We start from the raw sequence: 18,395 nt of genomic DNA on the forward strand, positions 1-18,395 counted from the left end.
TAACTCACATCCTTCCTCCACCCCCTGATTTCCAGTAAGCCACTTTTCCAGACTCTAGCTCTCTGAGGCAGTTAACTTATTTCATATCATTGAGGTCATATAGTATTTGTCCTTCAATGCCTGGGTTGCTTCACTCAACATAAGATTCTCAAGGTTCATCCATGTTATCACGTGCGATTGTAGTGTATTGGTTCTTACAGCTGAGTAGTATTCCATTGTGTGTATATACCACATTTTATTGATCCACTCATCTGTTGATGGACTTTTGGATTGATTCCAACTTTTGGCGATGGTGAACAATGCTGCTATGAACATTGGTGTACATATATCGGTTTGTGTCCTTGTTTTCAGATCTGATGGGTATATACCCAGCAGTGGTATTGCTGGGTCATATGGCAAATCTATGGATAATTTTTTGAGAAACTGCCAAACTGTCCTCCAGAATGGTTGGATCCTTCTGCATTCCCACCAGCAATGGATGAGTGTTCCACTTTCTTCACATCCTCTCCAGCATTTGTATTCTACTGTTTTTTTCATGGCTGCCAATCTTATGGGAGTAAGATGGTATCTCATTGTAGTTTTGATTTGCATTTCCCTGATAGCTAGGGATTTGGAGCATTTTTTCATGTGCTTTTTAGCCATTTGTATTTCTTCTTTGGAGAAGTGTCTGTTTAAATCTTTTTCCCATTTTTTAAATGGGTTGTTTATCTTTTTGTTTTCGAGATCTATGAGTTCTTTATATATGCAAGTTATAAGTCTCTTATCAGATATATGGTTGCCAAATATTTTCTCCCATTGTATGGGTTCCCTTTTTACTTTCTTGACAAACTCCTTTGAGGTGCAGAAGGCTTTAATTTTGAGGTAGTCCCATTTATCTATTTGTTCTTTTGCTGCTCGTGCTTTTGGTGTGATATTCATGAAGCCATTTCCTATTACAAGGTCCTGTAGATGTTTCCCTACACTGCTTTCTAAGGTCTTTATGGTCTTGGCTCTTATATTTAGGTCTTTGATCCATCTTGAGTTGATCTTTGTATAAGGTGTGAGATGGTAATCCTCTTTCATTCTTCTACATATAGCTATCCAGTTCTCCAGGCACCATTTGTTGAATAGGCCATTCTCTCCCAGTTGAGAGGGTTTGGTGGCTTTATCGAATATTATATGGCTATATACATGAGGTTCTATATCTGAACTTTCAATTTGATTCCATTGGTCTGTGTGTCTCTCCTTATGCCAGTACCATGCTGTTTTCACTACTGTAGCTTTGTAGTATGTTTTGAAGTCAGGAAGTGTGATTCCTCCTATTTCGTTTTTCTTTTTCAATATGTCTTTGGCTATTCGGGGCCTCTTTTTATTCCAAATAAATTTCATAGTTAGTTTTTCTAGTTCCTTAAAGAAGGCTGTGTTGATTTTTATTGGGATTGCATTGAATGTGTAGATCAGTTTTGGTAGGATAGACATCTTAATAATATTCAGTCTTCCTATCCATGAACAGGGAATATTCTTCCATTTATTTAGGTCTTCTTTGATTTCCTTGAACAATCTTGTATAGTTCTCGATGTATAAGTTTTTTACCTCTTTAGTTAAATTTATTCCTAAGTATTTGATTTTTTTATTTACTATTGTGAATGGTATTTGTTTCTTGATTTCCTCCTGATCTTGCTCATTATTGGTGTACAGAAATGCTACTGATTTTTGCGCATTGATCTTATAACCTGCGACTTTGCTAAACTCATTTATGAGTTCTAGGAGCTTTGTTGTAGATCTCTCAGGGTTTTCTATATATAGGATCATGTCATCTGCAAATAATGAAATTTTGACTTCTTCCCTTCCAATTTGAATGCCTTTTATATCTGGTTCTTGTCTCAGTGCTCGAGCCAGTACTTCCAAGACAATGTTAAATAGGAGCGGAGACAATGGGCATCCTTGTCTTGTTCCTGATTTTAGAGGGAAGGATTTCAGGATTTCGCCATTGTAAACAATGTTGGCTTTAGGTTTTTCATATATACTCTTTATCATGTTCAAAAAGTTTCCTTGTATTCCGATCTTTTGGAGTGTTTTTATCAGGAAGGGGTGCTGTATTTTGTCAAATGCCTTTTCTGCATCTATAGATATAATCATGTGGTTTTTTTCTCTCAATCTGTTTATATGGTGTATTACATTGATTGATTTTCTTATGTTGAACCATCCTTGCATACCTGGAATAAATCCCACTTGGTCATGGTGTATAATTCATTTAATGTGTTGTTGAATACGATTAGCAAGTATTTTGTTAAGTATTTTTGCGTCTAGGTTCATTAGAGAAATTGGTCTGTAATTTTCCTTTCTTGTGGTGTCTTTGTTTGGCTTTGGTACTAGGGTAATGTTGGCATCATAGAAGGAATTAGGCAGTGTTCCTTCTGTTTTGATTTTTTGGAATAGTTTCAACAGGATTGGTGTTAGTTCTTTCCGGAATGTTTTGTGGAATTCACCTGTGAAGCCGTCTGGCCCTGGGCTCTTCTTAGTTGGGAGATTTTTAATGACTGATTCTATCTCTTTGCTTGTGATTGGTTTGTTAAGATCATCAGTTTCTTCTTTCGTCAGTATGGGCTGCTTATGTATTTCTAGGAATTTGTCCATTTCCTCTAAATTGTCATTTTTGTTGGAATATAGTTTTTCAAAGTATCCTCTTATGATAGTCTTTATTTCTGTGGGGTCAGTGGTGAAATCACCTTTCTCATTTCTTATTTTGTGTATTTGCATCTTTTCTCTTTTTTCCTTTGTTAGTCTCACTAAAGGTTTGTCAATTTTGTTGATCTTCTCAAAAAACCAGCTCTTGGTCTTGTTTATTTTTTCAAGTGCTTTCTTATTTTCTATTTCATTTAGTTCTGCTCTTATCTTTGTTATTTCCTTCCTTCTTCTTCCTGTTAGGTTACTTTGTTGTTGTTTTTCTAATTCCTTCAAATGTGCAGTTAATTCTTCAATTTCTGCTCTTTCTTCTTTTTTGATATATGAATTTATGGCTATAAATTTCCCTCTCAGTACCGCTTTTGCTGCATCCCATAAATTTTGGTATGTTGTGTTATCATTATCATTTGTTTCAAGGTAGTCATTGATTTCTTTTGAGATTTCCTCTTTGACCCACTGTTTTTCTAAGAGTGTGCTGTTTAATTTCCAAATTGTCGTGTGAAGTCTGGGTCTCTGTCCCTTGCAAATTTCCAGCTTGACTCCACTGTGGTCAGAGATATTGTTTTGTATGATTTTGATCTTTCTGAATTCATTAAGCCTTTCTTTGTGGCCTAGCATATGGTCAGTCTTGGAGAATGTTCCATGTGCGTTTGAGAAAAATGTATATCCTGCTGTGTTTGGGTGTAATGATCTATATATGTCTATTAGATCCAGCTCTTCTAATATACTGTTCAAATGTTTTGTTTCTTTAGTGATTCTCTTTTGAGATGTTCTGTCCAGAGTTGATAGTGGTGTATTAAAATCCCCCACTATAATTGTAGATGCATCTATTCTTTCACTTAGTTTTTCCAGCGTTTGCCTCACATATTTAGAGGCGCCCTTGTTAGGAGCATAAGTATTTATGATTGTTCGATCTTCTTGACAAATTGTCCCTTTCACTAAAATATAGTATCCTTCTTTGTCTCTCACAATTGTTTCGCATTTAAAGTCTATTTTGTCTGATATTAATATAGCTACTCCTGCCTTTTTTTGGTTGTTGTTTGCTTGTATGATTGTTTTCCAGCCATTCACTTTCAACCTCCATGAGTCTCTGGGTCTAAGATGTGTCTCTTGTAGGCAGCATATAGATGGGTCGTATTTCCTTATCCAGTGTCCCAGTCTGAATCTTTTGATAGGTGAGTTTAATCCGTTGACATTTAGTGTTATTACGTTTAGAGAGTTATTTATGGTAGCCATATTTTGGTTGGATTTGTGTTTGTTATATTTTGTTTGTATTATTTTATTTTCCCCTTCTATTTTTGTCTTTCTTGTTGCTTTTACACTCTCCTCCATCTCTGACTGTCCTGTTTTTTCCTTTCTTCCTGCAGAATTCCCTTAAGAATTTCTTGAAGGGGAGGTTTCTTGTTGATATACTCTTTCAGTTTCTGTTTATCTGTGAATATTTTGAACTCTCCATCATTTTTGAATGCTAGTTTAGCTGGATAGAGTATTCTTGGTTGGAAATTTTTTTCCTTTAGTACCTTGACTATATCATACCACTGCCTTCTTGCCTCCATCGTTTCAGATGAGAAATCAGCACTTAATCTTATGGAGTTTCCCTTGTATGTGATGGTTTTCTTTTCTCTTGCTGCTTTTAGAATTTTTTCTTTGTCTTGAGCATTGGATAATTTGACAAGTATATGTCTTGGGGTGGGCCTGTTGGGGTTTATGACCAGTGGAGTGCGCTGTGCTTCTTGGATATGTACATCTGTCTCTTTCAGTAGATTTGGGAAGTTTTCATTCATTATTTCCTGCAACACTCCTTCTGACCCCTTTCCCTTCTCTTCTCCTTCTGGAATGCCTATAATACGTATGTTTGAGCGTTTTGCGTTATCATTCAGGTCCCTAAGTCCTATCTGGATTTTTTCTACCTTTTTATTGACCACTTCTACTATCTGTTTGATTTCCAATGCACTGTCTTCCACATCACTAATTCTCTGCTCTGCCTCTTCCAGTCTGCTGATATTTGCTGCAAGTGTATTTTTGATTTCTTGAATTGTGGTGTTCATTTCCATCATATCTGTTATTTTTTTGCGCATGTCTGCAATTTCCCCTCCAAGTGTTGTCTTCACGCTGTTAACCTCTTTCATTACTTCATCAAATTTGTCGGTGATAAATGTTCTGAGATCTTTCATTGCTTGTGCGAAGTCCTGCCCCCCTTCCTGATTTTCAGTTTGTTGATTGGATTCAGCCATGTTTTCCTGATTACTGGTTTGGTTTGTAGATTTTTGTTGCTGTCTTGTCAACATTTTTTCTTGACGGGTTTAATCAGTTCCTTAGCTTCTTTGTCTAGTCTTGGAGATTAATTAGCTGTTGTTTTTGCGTAAGTGTTATATCTTCTCTTTGTCACTTTGTTCTTCTTATTCCAATTTCTTATTGCTAGTTAAGCTCACTTTAAAGGAAAGTATTAGTGCTGGGGAAAGTCAATTGTGTAAGGAAGGAAAAAGTGTGAAGTAGTATTGGTGATATATGTTTACAAAGCAACAATATGAGTTCTGGGAGGATGGAGGTTAGATCATGTAAATTATGTAGAGTTATAGTAGTAGGAAAGTACCTATAATGAGGTAGAGGACTGAATATGGGAGGAATGTGGTACGTACTAAGAGGCTATTGTTTTCGTGAGAGAGGGAAAGAGAAAAGAAAGGTAATAGTTTCAGGGACGAACACCAGATGGAAAACTAAACAAAGGTATTAGAAATTAAGAGTTAGACACTTTGTGGATCAAAGAAAGGGAGATGGAATATAGGAGAGATAGCAGATGGTGGAGGATATCAAGTTGTAGGGGAAAGGGGATAGTGTAGATAGGCTAAATCTATTCACAGAGAAATGAGGCAGTGGAGGGTGAGGAAACCCAGCAAATGTGAGGTATTTCCTGTAGGACCTATTGTATTGTTAAGGTAAAATAGTATAAGAAGAATATTGGGGACAAGAAAGAGAGGATTGAAAAAAAAAAAAAGAACAAAAAGAACAACAACAACAACAACAACAACAACAACAACAAAAAACCAGAGAACAGAAACCCCGCCTCCAGGCTCGGCTAGGCTCAGCTGGGCTCCGGTCCCCCGCCCGCCGCCCGCCGCGGCTCGGCTGGGCTCGGCTGGGCTCGGCTTTCCCGCCTGCCGCCCGGCGCGGCGCAGCGCGGCTCGGCTCTCCCGCTCGCCGCCCGGCGCGGCGCGGCTGGGCTCGGCCGAGCTCAGCTGGGCTCCGCCCCCCCGCCCGCCTCGGCTCAGGCGGGCTCGGCCGGACTCGGCTACCCTGGCCGCCGCCCGCCGGGGCTCTGCGCGGTGCTAGCTGCCTTGGCTCCGCCTACCCAAGGAGGGAATCCTGCACACGTAGCTGGGATCTCCGTGTATATTTCACAGATGGATCCTCTCTGTTACCTTCCCTCCAAATCGATGTCCAGACACCTCCGGACCAGGAAAAATCCCGAAACAGCCGGTCCCAAAGAGTCTCCGACGCCTCCCAGCCAATTCCCCCCAGGAGCTAGTAACCGGGAAGTTCACTCAGCCGCCATCTTGCCTCCCCCTCCTGAAAAGTCCCAATTTATATCTTATAGACCAGTCCTTTCCGTTACCTTCCCACCAAATCGATGTCCAGACACTTCCTGCCCTGAAAAAATCCTGAAAAAGCCTGGTCCCGGAGAACCTCCAGCGGTGCCCAGCTGCATCTTCCCAGGAGAGACGGCAAGGCAAGCTCACTCAGCCACCATCTTGCCGGAAGTCCCAAAAGTTTTTAATTTTCATGAAGTCCCATTTATCTAGTTTTTTTTAGTTGCTCATGTCTTTGAAGTAAAGTCTAAGAAAGCATTGCCTAATAAAAGTTCTTAAGATGCATCTCTGTATTTTCTTTTAGGAGTTTTATAGCTTTAGTTTTTATATTTAGGTCTTCGTTCCATTTTGAGTTAATTTTTGTATATGATGTGAAATGGGTGCTCACCTGCATTTTTAAAAAGGGTTTAATTAATTAATTAATTAATTAACTTTCCTCCACTCCCTTGTTGTTTGCGCTTGCTCTCTGTGCTCTGTGTCTATTTGTTATGTGTTCACCTTCTTTTTAGGAGGGGCCTCCCATGTGGGAGTGAGATGCTTAATGACTTGAGCCATCTCCGCTCCCTGCTTGCTGTGTCTCTTGTTTTCTTCTTTGTGTCACTTTGTTGCATCATCTTGTTGGGCCATCTTGTTATGTCAGCTTGCTGTCCTGCTTGTCTTCTTTAGGAGGCACTGGGAACTGAACCTGGGACCTCCCATGTGGTAGGTGGGCGCCCAACCGATTGAGCCACATTGCTTCCCTCTCCTGCTTTTTTTTGGGCATATGGATATCTAGTTTTCCCAGCATTATTTGTTGAAAACTACCCCATTGAGTGGACTTGTCACCTTGTCAAAAATCAATTGGCCATGTATGTGAGGGTTGATTTCTGAATTCTCAATTTAATTCCTTTTGTCTCCTCTTGTCTGTTCTTGGGCCAGTACCATTCTGGTTATTTTTATAGCAATATGTCTTTTTTTTAAAGATACATATATCACAAAAATGTTATACTAAAAAATATAAGAGGTTCCCCTATGCCATTCTTTTTTTTTTGAAGACTTATTTTTATTTGTTTCTCTCCCATCCCCCTCGCCCCAGTTGCCCCAGTTGCCCCAGTTGTTTGTTCTCTGTGTCTGTTTGCTGTGTCATCTTCTTTGTCCGCTTCTATTGTTGTCAGTGGATGGGAATCTGTGTTTCTTTTTCTTGTGTCATCTTGTTGTGTCAGCTCTCCATGTGTGCGGTGCCATTCCTGGGTAGGCTGCACTTTCTTTCGCGCTGGGTGGCTCTCCTTACGGGGCGCACTCCTTGTGCGTGGGGCTCCCCTACATGGGGACACCCCTGCATGGCAGGGCACTTCTTGCGCGCATCAGCACTGTGCATGGGCCAGATCCACACGGGTCAAGGAGGCCTGGGGCTTGAACCAAGGACCTCCCATGTGATAGGCGGACGCCCTAACCACTGGGCCAAGTTCACTTCCCTGCCATTCTGTTTTAAATGACATAGCTTTGTAGTAACTTTTAAAATTGGGAAATGTGAGTCCTCCAACTTTGTTTTTTTTTCAAGAGGTGGTTTTGACTTTTCAGTGCCCCTTATTCTTCCCTATGGATTTGATGATAGGCTTTTTCATTCTGCAAAGAAGGCTGTTGGAGTTTTGATTGAATCTGTAAATTGCTTTGGGTAGAATTTAGTTTTCCAGTCTAGGAGCATGAAATGTCCTTCCATTTATTTAGGCCTTTGATTTCTTTTAACCATGTTTTGTGGTTTACCATGTCCAAGTCCTTTATATCCTTTGCCAAATTTATGTCTTGATATTTGATTCTTTTAGTTGCTTTTATAAATGATTTTTTCTTAATTTCCTCTTCAGAGTGTTCATTGCTAGTATATAGAAACCCTACTGATTTTTGCATGTTGATTTTGTACCGCATCACTTTGCTGAATTTATTAGCTCCAGTGGCATTGTTGTAGATTTTTGGGACCTTTTATATATAAAATTATGTTGTCTGCAAAGAGGGCAAGTTTTCTTTCTTTCCAATTTCCTTTTATTTCTTTTTCATGCCAAAGAACTTCCAGTACAATAATGAATAATGGTGTTGTCAGTGGGCAGTCTTGTCTTGTTCCTGATCTTAGAGGGAAAGTTTTCAGTCTTTCATCAAAGAGTGTGAGCTGTGGATTTTTCATATAAGCTCTTTCTTATTTTGAGAAAGTTTCCTTTTACTCCTAGTTTGAAGTGTTATTCTTTTTTTTAATCAAGAAGAGGTTTGTTAGTATTTTGTTGAGGATTTTCGCATCTATATTTATATGAGATACTGGTCTGTAATTTTCTTGTGGTATCATTAACACAGATAGTGTTTGCATGATGCTCAGCTTACAGAATGAGTTGAGAATTCTCATTTCCTCTTCACTTTTTTGGAAGAGTTTTCTCAGTGGTAATTATTTTTGAATGTTTGATAAAATTCATCTATGAAGGTATCTGGTCCTGAACGTTTCTTTGTACAATGTACTGGTATGTACAAAGGTACTGGGGATTGAACTTGGGACCTTGTACATGGGAAACAGTGCTAAACCACTGAGCTACATCTGCTCCTAGAGGTTTCTGATTACTGATTCAACCTCTGTAGTTATTGGCCTATTGAGGTCTTATCTTTCTTCTTGAGTCTGTATAGGTAGTTTGTGTGTTTCTAGGAATTAGGCCATTTTATCTAGGTTATCTAAATTGGTGTACAATTTATAATATCCTCTTATAATCCTTTTTGTTTCTGTGGGGTTGGTAGCAATGTCCACCTTGTCATTTCTGATTTTAGTTATTTGTGTTCCCTCTCTTTTTTCTTTGTTGTTCTATCTAAGAGTATGGCAGTTTGATATGGTTATGAATTCCAAAAATAGGTATTGGATTACGCTTGTAATCTGATCTGTACCTGGGCATGATTGAGTTATGATTAGGGATAAAGCATGGCAAAGAACAGAGTTGAGGGTTTCTTTCTTTTCTTTTTTTTTAAAGTTTTGTTGTTTTTTATTTTAGTAACAGATACAAAGCAAAATGTCCCATTTCTGGTAGACTTTCTGTGGTGATTTCGGCCTATTTCTTTTTTCCAGTGGACATTTGCTATGTTAATTTTTGTGGCGTGTGTGGATTCCTCTAGAATTGCCAGCATGCCGGGAAGGCTCATGTAGAACTTTCTTGGAAAGGTGTTCTGTGCGAGAACTGTTGAAGCGGCTTCCTGGGGTGGGGTGGCTGACGCGGGCCTCCGGGGCCCGGAGCCCTCAGCTATGAACAGCATGCTGGTGGTGCTGGGTCTGGGTGGCCATGGCCTGCTCGGGTGTGCTCTGCAGGCTGCTCTGGGAGCCACTGTCCCGGAGGCAGGCTGTCTTCTGGGCTGGCCGGTACCTGGGCTTCTGGTGCACAGGCTGCTGCCTCATGGCCATGTACTGGACATCCTCCTGCAGCGGGTTCAGGGGCGAGTCGGGCTTCAGGCGGATCCCGTAGTAGTGATACTTCGAGTTGCCCCTGGTGCCCAGCCACCGTGTCCTCAGCCCCATGAACACAGAGCGGATCAGTTTCCGAAGGAAGCTGCGTTCACGGTGTCAAGCTTGTGTTCCTGGCAGTGACGAAGGTTAATGGTTGAACAGAGAACTTCAGGGGAGACTCACGCCCTCGGCAGTTTCATAGTTAATCTAGTAGCCACTGGAGATGGCTGTTGAGTAAACTGCTTTTGTGTGATGTTATTCCTTCACTTTCTTGGAGGTTTTCAATCACCATTTCAAGCGTAGCTGGCGACGACCGCGAGCCGTGGGCCAGGGAGTGTCTCATGCTGTCCATCGCCTCGTGGATGAGTTAGGCTCCCGCGCCGGAGACCACGGGACTGCCGCCGACGTCGACGGCGGGGCCCACCATGCCGTGGGCGGGACCGCCGGCGGGAGGAGGCGGCCACGGCCTACGTCTGAGGTTCCGGGTTGTAGGCGTAGACGGTGTCTCCCCTTTCCACTTACTGCACCTGGGCTGGGTAGACGTGCTGCAGAGGCTGGACCTGCTGCGACACCTGCTGGACTCTGGGGAGGGAGAGAGGCTGCATCTGGCCCCCTTTGGGAGCGGAGCCTGCTGCCTGGACCAACACTCTCCGGAGATCGGACCGGGAGTTCCGGCAGCGGCTTCCGCAGCGGCGGCTGCAGCTGCCGCCTGTTGGTCCCGGTTGGTAAGTAAGTTTCCACCGCTACAGTCTCTGTGGCAGCGGCGGTGGCGGTGGTGGCGGCTGCTCCTCCTCTGGCTCCGGCCGCCAGCCTAGCGCAGCCAGCTGGGGCGTTGTTACCGGCAGAGGGTTTCTGATGTTGGAATTTTGATGTTGGAGTTTGATGCTGAAGACTTAAGGTGTAGCCCCAGGAATTAAGCTCACAGAGGAAAGAGGAGCCAGCCCCAGGAAGAAAGGAACCTTGAACCCAGAGAAAAGCAAGTCCCAGGAATGGAGGATCCCAGGAGGCCTGAACCCTTGCAGAGGTGGGAAGCCATCTTAACACAAATAGACTTTGGTGAGGAAAGTAACTTGTGCTTTATGGCCTGGTATCTGTAAGCTCCTACCCCGAATAAATACCCTTTATAAAAACCAATCAATTTCTGGTATTTTGCGTCAGCACCCCTTTGACTGACTAATACAAAGGATTTATCGATTTAAGTGACTTTTTCAAAGAACCAACTTTGGTTTTGTTGGTTCTATTTTTCTTTTTTATTCTCTTTTTATCTCTGCTTTACCTTTTCTATTCCTTCTGCTCACTTTGGGTTTTGTTACTTTTTTTAAAGACCTTTCTTTAGGTCTTTCTTTAGGTGAGGGTAGGTCTCTGATTTTAGATCTTTTTTTCTTTTTAAATGTAAGCATTTAAAGCTATAAATTTCCTTCTCAGCATTGCCTTTGCTACATCTCATAAATTTTTGCATATTGTATTTTCATTTTTATTGGCCTCAAGATATTTCCTGATTTCCCTTGTGATTACTTATTTGGCCCTTTGGTTGTTTAAAAGTGTGTCATTTGCACATATTTGTGAACTTTCCACATCTTCTGTTATTGGCTTCTGGCTTCATTCCATTGTGGCTGGAGAAGATAACTTTTTATGATTCTGTTATTTTTACACTTTTGAGGCTAGTTTTGTGACCTAATACATGGTCTAGCTTGGAGAATGATACATGTGGAAGTCTGTTTTGTCTGATATTAGTATAGGCATCCCCGCTCTCTTTTGGTTATTATTTGCATGGGATATAGTTTTCCGTTCTTTCAGTTTCGTCTTACCTTTGTGAATTTAAGGTCAGACTCTTTAAGCACTATATATTGTTTTCATGTTTTTGTATTGCATTGTGCTAATCTCTCTCTTTTGACTGGAGAGTTTAATCTATTTCATTTAAATTAACTATGGTAATACAGGACTTTTTTCTGCTGTTTTGCTTTTTGGTCTCTGTAATACTTTTTTTTGCCCCTCAAATCTTCTGTTAATGCCTACTTTCATATTTATTTGATTTTTTGGTATTGTACCATTTTGAATCCCTTTTCATTTCTTTCTTTATGTATTTTTCATATATTTTCTTTGTGGTTACCATGGAGCTAAATTTTAGTATATGCATCTATAATAATCACATTTGGTTTGATACTAACTTAACTTCAATAGTATGTACCTACCCTGTTCCTATACCCCTTTGTCCCTCTACCTGTTTGTTGTACTTGTTACAAATTATATCTTTATGCATTGTATTTCCCAAACCTTAGATTTGACATTACTATTTATGCATTCACATTTTTGAGTCTGTAAGAAGTAAAAAGTAGAGTTACATAACAAAAATGCAATATGAAAATACTGGCATTTACATTTACCCATATGGTTACCTTTACCAGAGGTTTTATTTCTTTCTGCTCTTCAGTCCACTGTCTAGTGTCCTTTCTCTCAGTCTGAAGAATACCTTTTAGCATTGTTGGTAGGGCAGGTCTAAGGGTGACAGATTCCCCCAGCATCTGTTTATCTGGGAATGTCTTAACCTCACCCTCATTTTTAAAAGACAGAGTCACCAGATATAAAATTCTTGGTTGCAATTGCTTTCTTTCAACATTTTAACTATTTCTTCCCACTGCCTTCATGCTGCCATGGTTTCTGATTGGAAATTGACACTTAAACTTATTGGTACTCCCTTGTATATAACACTTTGCTCTTCTGTTGCAGCTTTCAGCACTTTTTCCTTGTCCTTTGTATTTTGACAGTTTGAACTGCTGTGTGTATGGGCTTATTTCTCTTGAAGTTTATCCTATTTGGAATTTGTTGGGTTTGCCAAAGGCTGCCAATGCAAAAAATACCAGACATGGTTTGGCTGTTATAAAGGGAATTTATCTCTGGGGTAAAAGTTTACAATTTCAAGGCTGCAAAAATGTCCATATTACGGCATCATCAGAGATGCTTTCTGACCAAAGGTCACCTTCTAGCAGATCCATGTTACAAGGCAAGATGGTGGGTCTGCTGGTTTCATTCTGCTTTCTTCTTGAGCTGAACTGTGGGTCATGAGGTGTCTCTCTCTGGGCCTTGTCTTCTTGGGCCTCTCAGGGTTTCTCTGTGTTTTTGCAGCTGTTGACATATCTGGAGTCTTCTCTCACATGGCAAGACCAAAATGGCAGAACTCCCTTTCTTTCTATCTCTTCTTTCTTTCTGTGTGTCCTCAGTTTATCTAAGACCCAGTAAGAGGGTGGAGACTCAACCTGGATCATGCCTCATTGGCATAGTCCAATCAAAAGCCTCGAAGTTACCTAATCAGAGGTCCCATAACTGAATTTGATGCATTCAAAGGGCCCCACACCCACACGAATGGATTAGTTCAAGAGCATAATCTTTTCTGGATTTCACAAAATTCAGTCTGTCACATTGAAACTTCTTGAATCTTGCATATTTGTGTCTTTTGCTAAATTTGGAGAATTTTTGCTGTTATTTCTTAGGATATTTCTTTTGCTCCTTTCTTCTCCTTCTGGGACGCCTATAATGTGTCTATTCGTTTGCTTGATGGTGTCCCACAGGTCTGTTATGCTGTTTTCTCTTTTTCTAATTTCTTTTCTTTTGCTCCTCAGTATCTCAGTATGCTCCATTTCAATTGTCTTGTCTTTGAGTTCACTGATTCTTTCTTCTGCCACTTCCAGTCTGCTGTTGAAATCCTCTAGGCAATTTTTCATTTCAGTTTTTGTGGTCTTCAAATCCAGTAGTTCTGTTTGATTCCTTTTCAAAATTCTATCTCTTGGGGAGTGCATGAAGCTCAAGCAGTTGAGTGCCACCTCCCACATGGGAGGTCCCAGGTTTGGTTCCTGGTGCCTCCTAAAGAAGACCGAGAAAACAAAACAAAACCCAAAACAATGAGCAGACAACGAGCAGAAACAATGAGCAAAAACAAAATGAACAGGGAGCAGATGTGGCTAAAGCAGTTGAGCACCCGCCTCCCACATGGAATTGTAGGGTGGCACCGTGTGGGAGTGCGGCGACAGCAAGGGTCGGCTCGTCTCCAGGTGCCGGTGCGAGTCGGACCTGGGTGGCGGGAACGGGCGTTAAGGCCCTCCGCTTGGGGTTTGGGCGTACTGCCCGCCCCTCTGCCCAGCTGCACCCGCTTCCCCCTCGGTGGTCTAACCCCGCCTCTCCCCCGAGGGCCACCGCTGCGCCATGACAGCCCCGCCTCGCTGCCGCCGAGAACCCTGGCTACCCCGTCTTCTGCCCGCAACCAGTGATGCACCCCTGCACGAACCTATCAGCCGTCTGCCGCCCCCCCGGCCACGCCCCCTGCCCCTCCCCCATCTTCGCCCTATATTAACCGCTGTACTTCCTGAATAAATCAGACTTGCGCACAGATCCTGGTCTCCTCGGTAGTCTTCTTCATACTGCGCGTCCTCCGCACCTTGCCGGCCCCGGAGCGCCTTCTCAGAAGGCCCCTCCGTGTGTTACAGCCCTCCGCCCGAGCCCACACCGCCCCTGCAGCGGCCCTCCGGGCGAGCCCACACTGCGACATGGAATGTCCCAGGTTCAGTTCCTGGTGCCTCCCAAAGAAAAAACAAACAGGTAACAAGCAGACAATGAGCAGAGAGTGAGTGCAAACAATGAGCAAAAATGAGCATACAGATGAGGGAGCCATCTCAGATGGGGGTGGGGGTGGGGGTGGGAATTCTGTCTCCTTATTGAGATTCTCTTATTGTTCATTTATTGTTTTCCTGATATATTTTATTTCTTTCTCTTTATTTTCCTTCATCTCTTTGAGTATATTGAGGATCTTTTTTTTGTTTTAAGTCTTTGTGTAGTATGTCCTTAGTCTCTTTTTCTTCAGTGATGTTTTCTGGATTTTTATCCTCTTCCTTCAGATGGGCCATCATTTCTTGTTTTTTGGTTTGTTGTGTAATCTTTTTTTTTTTTTTTTTTTTTTAAAGATTTATCTTTATTTATTTAATTCCCCTCCCTTCCCCTGGTTGTCTGTTTTCTGTGTCTTTTTGCTGCGTCTTGTTTTCTTTTGTCCGCTTCTGTTGTCGTCAGCGGCACGGGAAGTGTGGGCGGCGCCATTCCTCAGCAGGCTGCTCCCTCCTTTGCGCTGGGCGGCTCTCCTTATGGGTGCACTCCTTGCGCGTGGGGCTCCCCTACGCGGGGGACACCCCTGTGTAGCACAGCACTCCTTGCGCGCATCAGCACTGCGCATGGGCCAGCTCCACACGGGTCAAGGAGGCCCGGGGCTTGAACCACGGACCTCCCATGTGGTAGACGGACGTCCTAACCACTGGGCCAAAGTCCGTTTCCCATGTTGTGTAATCTTTTGTTGCACACTGTACATTTTAATATTTTACAACTGTTAACTTTGAGATTTAGTCCCTGAGTGCCTATTTCATGATTTTATATCTAGTTTGTAGTATGACAGAGATTTTCTTAAGTGCTTGGAGCTAACAAAACTAAACAAACCAATGCAACAAACAACTTTTAAAGTCTTTGTAAATGGGTCAGTGCTATTCTTCAGAATTCAGCCCTCCTTTGAAGAAGACCAGCCTGAAGGAAATGCAAAGGGCAGGGTCCTCCTTGTTTTTTCTGAACCCGTGACTAGTTTTGGGTTTGTGCTTTTTAGGAATTATCCTCTTTACAGGAATTTATTTGTCATTATTTAGAGAATGCTTTATTAATTTCTGTAATTAAACCCATGTAGATAAGACTTTTCATATTTAATACAGTATGTACCCCTGTACAAATGGAAAAAAATTAAGCTTAACATTTCTAGATCAATATGGCTGTTAACTTCTGTACAATGCCAACTTGACATGGTACAACTGGAATACTTTTTCAAAGTTGACAGCACAGGTAAAGTTTCTTCATAGGAGTTTGAATGCCCCTACTACTCCCTATGAAATAGACTTTCTTCCTTTCCTGGGTGCTCTGTTGTAGGACTTAAAGCAAGTAAGCCTTTGACTTAATTCTTTCTTATACTATTTTATTTGTCTTAAAATGCTTTTGCCCTGGGGGTACATTCGTGGCTCAGTGGAGTGGTGCGCTATAGGGGAGTTTCCTAGTTCAGTCTTTCCCTCTGGTCACACTGTGGTAGCACAGGTGGCTTCACACCTCTGAGGGAGGGGCCAGTAAGGGCATAGGAGCTCCTTCCAAGGCTTTGAAGCGTATTTTCTTGATTCTGCCCTTCCCCAGTTAATGTAGCCCTTTTATGTTTTCTGTAGGTTAAAGGAAGGGTAAAATGTCTTTAAGATTCTTCTGCCTCTTTTGCCTGAGTGGGGTTGGAACAATGGCCACCTCAAAACTAGTGATCTGAAGTAGCTAATCAAAAGCAGTGATCAGTGATTGGGCCACATACTCCTGGATCTTGGGGAACTAGGTTTTCATATCCTACCCCCCTAGCACCAGCAGGTTGCACCAAGAGCCAAGACTGTGGACCCCTGTGCTATCTGCCATGAGATTGGGAGATGGGCAGTGGTGGGCACTGCATGGAGGGTGAAATTCACTGGTATTTACCAGAATTTACCAGTATCTTCTTCCCACTAATTCCCTGGGTATCACACAGTATTCTCCTAGATTCTTGAGTTTCACAATAGTTGATCCACACAGTTTAATAGTTGTTCTGGTGGAGGCATTGATTCTTGGAGCTTCCTATTCTTCCATATTCCCACTGTCCTCTCTAGATATATATTTTTTATAGTGTAGAAATTTTAGATTTTTGTATAGTCAAAATTTTTAGTTCTTTTCTTTTATAGTTTGGTTCTATTTAAAAAAAAACGCTTTCCTACCCTGTTATAAAGAAATTCTCCTATGTTTCTTCTAAGAATTTTAAACTTTACTTTTTGAATATGGCATGAGAGATATGGCTAATTTTATTTGTTTTCAAATGGGAAGCTAATTGTCCCAGAACGGATTTATTCAAGAGCAAATTCTTGCCCCATGATTAGACATGTGTCCTCTATCATATAGAGGTACCATATATGCTTGTGTGTATTTTTTGTCTTTATTATGTTTCCTTGATGTATTTGGCTGTTTGCTTCAAATTTGTAGTATCTTAAACTGTTACTTTATAATAAGTCTTGATACCTGCTAGGTCTACTTCTTTCTCATTTGTCTTTCTTAGGTCCTTGGCCATTCTTTGCCCCTCACTCAAATTTTAGAGTCTTCATAAGTTCCATGAAAACTTATAATAAGATTTTGGTTGAAGGTACATTAAATGTATAGATTAATTTGGGAGAATTTCGACATTTTATGAATTGAGCATTCCAATTTATGAATATGCTATGTGATTTTTAAAAATTCAGTTTTCTTGTGTTCTTCGGTAATGTTTTGTAATATTTTTCAAAAAGCTCTTATACTGGGAGCGGACCGGGTGTAACTCAGTAGTTGAATGCCTGCTTGGCATGAACAAGGTCCCGGGTTAAATCCCTTGTACCTCCTAAAAAAAAAAAAGCAAAAAAACCCCCAAAAATCTCTATTAAAAAACAATTCTTATACACCTTTTGTTAGATTTATTACCAGGCATTTTATGTTTTTGTAAAAAAATTTCGTTTTCATATTATTTATTGCTGCCATATAGGAATTCTGCTGGGTTTTATTATACAAGTTGTTTTTGAATCCAACAACCTTGACTTACTAGTTTTAAGAGTCTGAGGATTCTTTTTTCTTTACAAGTTGTATATAATGGTCGTTTTCTCTCTTTCAGTCTGTATATTTCATATTTCTTTTCTTGGGCTTGTGTTGACTAGAGCATCTACACCAGTGACTAGAACTGGAGATAGCAGATACCTTTGTTTTTCTGAGTTTAAAGAGAATGATTTTAATAATTCACTAGTGATTGCTATAGGGTTTTGCTGGCACTGTTTTTTTTTTTTTTTTGCTTAATAATTTCCTCTTCCTAATTTAGTACTTTTTTTTTTTCTCCCATGAATGTGTGTTGACATTTATATTGTCCACCAAGGGGGTCCTGATGGAAAATACCAGAAATCTGTTGGCTTTTATACAGGATATTTATTTGGGGGTAAAAGCTTACAGTCCCAAGGTTGTAGAAAGTCCTACTCAGGATATCATAAGTGGTGCTTTCTCACCAAAGTCAGATGCCACATGTTAAAGCAAGATGGCCAGGCCTTCCGCTTGGGGACTTCCTCTTCCTCTTGAAGCTACATGGGCCCAGCTTCATCCTGATCTCAGCTGCAAGCTGGCATAGGGCTTGTTTCTCAGGGCTTCCTGTATAAATCTCAGCTCTCTTCCCAAGATCAGCTGTAAGCTTTCCAGGAAATGGTCCATCTCTGCCTGAGACTTTAGCTATTTGAGTCTTCTCCTTTCTATCACACAGCAGGATCAAAAATGACAAAGTTCTCTCCTCTGTGTCTTTTTGTGTCTGTCTGTGTGAGTGTCCATTTATATCAGACCCATCAAGGGTGGGGGACTTATCCTGAGTCATACCTTACTGCCATAGTTAAATCAAAAAGCTTAATCTTAACAGGTAATGTAATCAAGGACATCTCAACTGAATTTATGCAGTCAAAGGCTATCACACTCAGAGGAATAGATTAGTTTACTAATGTAATCTTTCTCTTTTTGGTATTCATAAATAATCTCAAACTGCTTCAATATGTATTTAAAAGTTTTTTTTGTACCTGTTAGGATGATCATATGGTTTTAGACATTTACTCTGTTCAAGTTGTGAATTACAT

General features: G+C 41.1%; 1 protein-coding gene across 7 annotated transcripts in view; it reads left to right on the forward strand.

Annotated features, from left to right (window-relative positions):
• Positions 1-18,395, forward strand: part of ACTR3B (actin related protein 3B) — a 204,945-nt gene that overhangs the window by 28,813 nt on the left and 157,737 nt on the right. Inside the window, exon 1 of one of the 7 annotated variants that reach the window (XM_071215367.1) lies at positions 10,238-10,418. The exons of the other annotated variants lie outside the window; for them this stretch is intronic. The gene's annotated coding sequence lies outside the window, so the exon portion shown is untranslated. Of the gene's footprint in view, positions 1-10,237; positions 10,419-18,395 lie in introns of those variants that run through there. 7 annotated transcript variants of the gene reach the window in all.

Source organism: Dasypus novemcinctus, chromosome 5 (genome assembly GCF_030445035.2).
Source record: "Dasypus novemcinctus isolate mDasNov1 chromosome 5, mDasNov1.1.hap2, whole genome shotgun sequence".
NCBI lineage: Eukaryota > Metazoa > Chordata > Mammalia > Cingulata > Dasypodidae > Dasypus > Dasypus novemcinctus.